This window comes from Corylus avellana, chromosome 3 (assembly GCF_965113065.1).
Source record: "Corylus avellana chromosome 3, dhCorAvel1.hap1.2, whole genome shotgun sequence".
Classification (NCBI taxonomy): domain Eukaryota; kingdom Viridiplantae; phylum Streptophyta; class Magnoliopsida; order Fagales; family Betulaceae; genus Corylus; species Corylus avellana.
This window is the reverse complement of record NC_142492.1, coordinates 21,295,011-21,301,221: the sequence shown is the minus strand read 5'-3', so window position 1 is coordinate 21,301,221 and position 6,211 is coordinate 21,295,011. Positions and strand designations below refer to the sequence as shown.

Genomic DNA, 6,211 nt, shown 5'->3' with positions numbered 1-6,211 from the left:
CCTCGACTTGAGCTACTTGTTGACCCGGAACAATGCTGTGATTTGTCATGGCCTTCATGATTATGTCGAGCTTCTTCTCCATAGTTGCCATCTCGGTCTGCACTTCATGAATAGCGCTTACTACATACACACCCTTCCCCTTGAGTCCATGTTTTGCTCTAGTTGAGAATTGTTGAGAATTCTCACTCAAAGAGTTCTCTAGCCTCCTCAGTCTTCTTCTCCATAAGCACACCTCCACATCCTGAATCAACAAGGCTTTTGTTAGATTCATTTAAACCCTCATAAAAGGCATGTACCTAATCCTCCTGAGATAGGCTGTGGTGTGGGCATTTGAGAAGTAGCTAGTTGAAATGCTCCCATGCTTCAAAGAACAAATCTCCATCTCTTTGTTGGAAGTTTTGAATATCCTTCCTCAGTTGTCTTGTCCTTTAGGCTGGGAAGAACTTTTTCAGAAATTTTGTAGCCAATTCTTCCCAGTTATGAATGGATCTTGCAGCAAAAGAGTTCGACCAGAGTTTAGCATTATCTTTCAAGGAAAAAGGAAAAAGAATTAACCTGATTCCTTCTGCATTTAAGCCCTGTATGTTCTGAGTCTTGTAGAGGTCGAAAAAAATCCCTAATGTGTAAGTATGGATCCTTAGAAGGTGCACCTTTGTAGTGTGGGACCATGCTGAGCAAATGTGGTGATAGATTATAGTTGCTTTGTACAATGAGCTGGAAGTCAATGCATGATGGTCGATCAAAGCTGTGAGGAATGTATGAATTTTTCATTGGTTTTAGCACTGGGAGGTTCTCAACATCTTCTTCTTCTCTTCCCACCATTTCAATAGTTTGAATGGTCTGAAAATTGATTTACTTCTGAGATTATAACCCTGTAATGTTATAAACGAAAAGAGTTAAAATCTAAATTACAATAGGGTTAATAATGTTATCTTGACGAGTGCGTTCGATCGCACTAACAGGAAAAAAATAGAAGAAAGAAAGAGAAACAGGGGTTGTGTGACCTAGGGTAAGTCACATGAAAGTCTGCACAAGTGCGCTTGATCGCACCACAAGGTGTTGTCGATCGCACTTGTGCAGATATATGGGTGTGTATACGCGTGCTCGTGCATGGAGGATTGCATGGGCAAGAGTACGGCCAAGCATATAGCTGAGTATGCTTGATCGTACTCGTGTAGAACGGAGACACAATTAACTCAACAGATTTAATGGCCTGCAATAGTGCATTTAATCGCACCAGAGATGTGCTCGATCGCACTGCTGTAGAATGGGACTGTACTTATGGAAACCAAAAAACAAGAATCTAAATGAAATTTAACAATTTAAAAGAAACGAAAACAGATTTAAAATTCCAACAAAATAAATTTAAACAAAACAGAATATCTAAGGGAAAACAGATTCTAAACAAAATCAAACAATCCCCGGTAACGGCGCCAAAAACTTGTTGTAACAAATATCTACCTAAATTAATAGGCAAATACTTAGCACATTTTAACTCGCAAGTGCACGAAATCAACTAGTAGTATAGTCAGGCAAATACGAGATCATCCCATGAGAGTTGTTGATTTTATCTAAAATATATTTTCCCAATTAACGTTGCAAAATTGTCATAGAGATGCAATGTTTGAGAAGATAAAAGCTAATAAAGAGGTTAGGGTTTTGATATCCACCACAAATCAAATTCATTAAGAAATATTAGGTCAATGTTCCAATCACTTGATATTTTATCGTTTGGCAATCTAAGGGCATGGTATTTACATCTTAAATTATTGATCTTCCTAAGCAACGAATTAAGCATGTTATCTATTTTAATTATTTTCTTCCCTAAAGGATTTAGCATGGTATTTACTAAGTTGTTCTTTAGGGAAACATAATTCTATGAAGATCGACAAACACATAAATCCTAGGGCATGGTATCTACTCCTATTTTCCATGTTGATCAAGCTAAGAACCCAATGTGAGGTTCTTTTGTCACTTTATTAAGCTCAGGATTTAGTCATCTAAATTGACTTAACTAACGGATTTCATTCTCATGTAAATAATGGTGAGACACATTCACAAGGGGCATTCAATTTCATAGGCATAATCAAGTAAAATAAACACGTGATTGAACAAAGACACTAATATTAAACTTAAGAAGACACAATTAGGGCTTCAATCTAGCCTTAACAAGTGTTTAGTTATACATAATGAAACTAAAACTAAAAAGAAAAGGGAAAGAAGAAACTAGAAATCGCTCTTGAAGTCGCCTCCAAATTCTCTCTCAAGAAGAAGTGTCTTTTTTGATAGGCCTAAGGGTCTATTTATAGGTTTTAAGAAAACCTAGAAACCTTAGAAAACCTAATAACATAGTAGGTTTAAGTTCTAATACAATTAGGCTTCTTAATTCCCAAAAATAAGTGGAAAAAGGCTTCTGCCGCAACTGAGCGCCCCAAGTGCGCTCAATCGTAAGGTAGTGTGCTCAATCGCAATCTGCACTCGATCCTAGCTCCAGATTGTTCCACTTTTAGCCCTTTATGCTTCAAACTTCCAAAAACACTTCCTTTTCCTTCAAACACCTAAAAATAGACAAAAACACGAAAAGAAAGTAAAACAACACAAAATAACATGACTAAGAAATTAACACACGTAAATTAAGGGGCTAAAATATCTATATTTTAGCCCTCATCATTTATCCCTCAAGATGCATCTTAACCAAATCAACCTTAACAATATTTTTAGAGATAAGTGGTATATCACTACGCAAGTATTGATATGTTTCTCTTACATTATCATATTCAATATATGAAAAAGGCAAATTATGCTTAATAACTGTAGCAACCAATAATTCTCTATATCTTTTAGGACAAAATTTAGAGGCACTTACTCATAGAGATCCTTGATTTCCAGATATAAGCAACTGCCCAACATCGCAAGTTTTTCTCCTCAAGCAATTTTGTATGTGCCACTTTAGATTTTTGGTTCCATATGAACTTTGAGCCATATATTGAACACCATAGAACTTGCATTTTGCCAATACCTTGTCGTCATTTGGATCCGTACTAGGAATGGCATCAAAATAATTCCAAACTTTTGAGGTCTTCCTACGCTTCTGGACATTCCTTTTATTCTTTCTCATAGAAATAGAAGTATCTTCTATTGTATTTAATTCAACCAAATCGTAGTCGAATTCAACTTCAACCGAATCTTCCCCATGTATTTCGTTACTCATCTACACACATAATTGTTAGTAACTTAGTTTGTTTATTTCGGATTAGGTAGTAAATAAAATCTAAATCACAAAGGCATGCGGCTTGAAAGGCTAATAATCTTACCTAATTCACGTTTGGACACAATAGATGACCTGCTCAAAATAATTGGACAGGACGCAAGCTTCAAATTAGTCTACAAAGAAATGAATGTAGGTAAGTTCAAATAACCTGACCATAGTACACCAGAAAATAAGTTGAACCCATAAATTTGAATGAACACAAGACATAGTGTAACGCCTCAGCCCCAATGACACACAATATTGTCCACTTTTGGCTCTCTCAAACTAGACTTTCTATGAGGTCACCAATCCTAATATTACTATCGCATAAGCTCACTTAACTGGAGAGTTCTGATGGGATCATGATCATCACGACTTTAAAACGCGTTGTTGTCATGAATGGTGTAAGTATACATATAAGCACATATCTATCTCTATACCCATGTAATGTGACGTGTCACAGGGTCTGTTGATTTGCGATTTTAAAAAGTACGATTTGAAAAGGTGAATTTTAAAAATGCAGTTAAGTATTTGAAAAAAATTGCAGTTTGCTATTTTAAATCACAGTTTGGCTTTTAAAATTATACGTTTTTTAAAAAAACGCACTCCCTTGCTTGCAATTAAAAAACACATTTTTCTTAAGTTTTCAAATTGTAATTTTTAAAAAATGCAATCCCAAACTATACATTAATAGTTAGGAGTAAAATTCACACATTTTCTTGTATGTATCTTGGCATTTTCACTTATTGAAGAATTCTTCCCCTTATTTTCACTTATGAAAAATAAAAAAATTAATGTCTTTTCAAAGCTACTTTTCTCTCACAAAAGTCAACTTTTTATTCTACATTTATATGAAATTAATCATTTAAAAAAAATTACAAAAAAGTTTACTAAACACATCCTTTTAACAAACATAATCATGTTTGGTAACACTTTTTAGGACAAATTTTTATTTAACTAAAAAGCATTAACAAACAATTCAAGGAATAGGATCTCCGGCAATTGCCTCAAAATTGCCCATCCCAAGTTTTATAAATATGAACTGTCCAATGTCATCTAAGAGCCACTATCAAACCACGTGTTCCACTATAAATATATTAATAAAATATTATTTACATTTTAAAAAATAAATGTAAAATAAATAAATAAATAAAATTTAAAAAAAATATGGGTGGCGGGCCACCCTATATTTGTCATAGGGAGTGGCCGAAGCCACCCTCAAAGGCCCGTGGCCACCCCCATTGTAACACACTAGTCTCATATTAGGAAGATGAGAAGAATCTCACATAGAATTGATGGTTTATGAAGATAGTCAGGGGTGTTAAGTCCCACATTACCTAATTATTAGGTGAAATTGAGCTTTATAATGAATTCTAGGGAAGTTTCAAATTGACTAGTCATTTTGGAGTAATAGTGCAGATGTGGCTAGCGTTTTTTTCTTGGGTCATTACAAGTAGTATCAGAGCCACCTAGTAATACTAGGTCATGTGGTATTGGACCACTGCATGACGTGGCCTTGACGAAGACATCAGAAATTTAAGAGGAGGAGTTTGTAACACTCAGGTACCATATTGGGAAGATGAAGAATCTCACATAGAGTGTGTGGTTTATAAAGATAGTCAGAGGTGTTAAGTTTCACATTGCCTAGTTACAAGGTGAAACTTAGCTTTATAATAAATTCTAGAGAAGCTTCAAATTGACTAATTTTTTTGGAGTAATATGCAGATGTGAATAGCACTTTTTCTTAGGTTGTTACACTCATGGCCCTAGAGGGTGGTTCGGCCGCCCCCTAGGCCAAATCCAAATTTTTTTTTTTAACTCCAAAAACTCACGCTGGTGGAAGGAGAATCGTTGGCCTCTGGCAGTGGAGGAAAGAACTGGGTACGAGTGGGGGTGCTACCGAGGGGGAGTGGCGGGTGATTGTCCAGGACGGGTAGACCATACTGTGTGTGATTGTCCTTTGGATCCCTTGGGAAAAATATTAAGCAGATTTTGCTTTGGGTCCTGTTTTTCGGATTTTTTTTTTTTTTCGATGAATGAAAGCCAGAACACAAACTCAGTACAAACTCTCCAGTAAACAAAACTACAACACCAACGAATTAAGCAGATTTTGCTTTGGGTCCTTTTTTCTATTTTTTTTTCTTTTAATTTTATTTTTTCGATGAATGAAAGCTAGAACACAAACTCACTACAAGCTCACCAGTAAAAAAAACTACAACACCAACAACCCAGCAACAACACACTCTGCTCCAACTTACAAAGATAGAGCAAACTAATAAGACCACTCTACAACGAAACGCAAATTAGACCAAGCAACGATCTCAAAGTAATAAACTCTAGTAGCTTCAGCTTCAATCAAATATCTCTAGCGATAAATTTTTTGGATTTGGCCTTACGGGGGTGGCTATTAGATGTAAATAATATTTTATTTTTTTATTATTTTATTTTACATTTATTTTTTAAATGTAAATAATATTTTATTAATTTATTTATAGTAGGACACGTGGCTTGATGGTGGCTCTTAGATGATTTTAACGATTCAGATTTATAAAATTTGGGATGTGCAATTTTGAGGCCATTGCGGAGATCCCAATCTACAACTCAAAATATACAACACTTTAAATTATTTTTATTTTTGTCAAGTTACAACCAAAATGTGGAAAACACACTCTAAAACGTTTACCTAAAACAAATTCCAACTTTTTCCAAGTCATTGGGCTTTTTGATTTTTTTTTTTTTAATTACCGATAATGATCAAATATTAATTATTCAACTTTAGATTAAAAAAATCAAAATTTAAAATTAAAGATTATTTTTAATGTAAAACATAGTTTAATCATGTTAAAAAAAATTAGGAGAAACTTCACTTATCTCCTAAATTTTCGCAGTTTTTTACAGACACTCTCATTGTTCAAAAACTCTCACTTTGATGTATCTAACTTTTATTTCCTTCTACTTTGC

At 34.6% G+C, this 6,211-nt stretch overlaps 1 non-coding gene across 1 annotated transcript; it reads left to right on the top strand.

The window, feature by feature from the left end:
* Positions 1-312: 312 nt before the first annotated feature.
* LOC132176763 (small nucleolar RNA R71) lies at positions 313-419 on the top strand. The gene has a single exon (XR_009439617.1). It is a non-coding gene; the product is annotated as a small nucleolar RNA R71 (small nucleolar RNA).
* Positions 420-6,211: the final 5,792 nt, after the last annotated feature.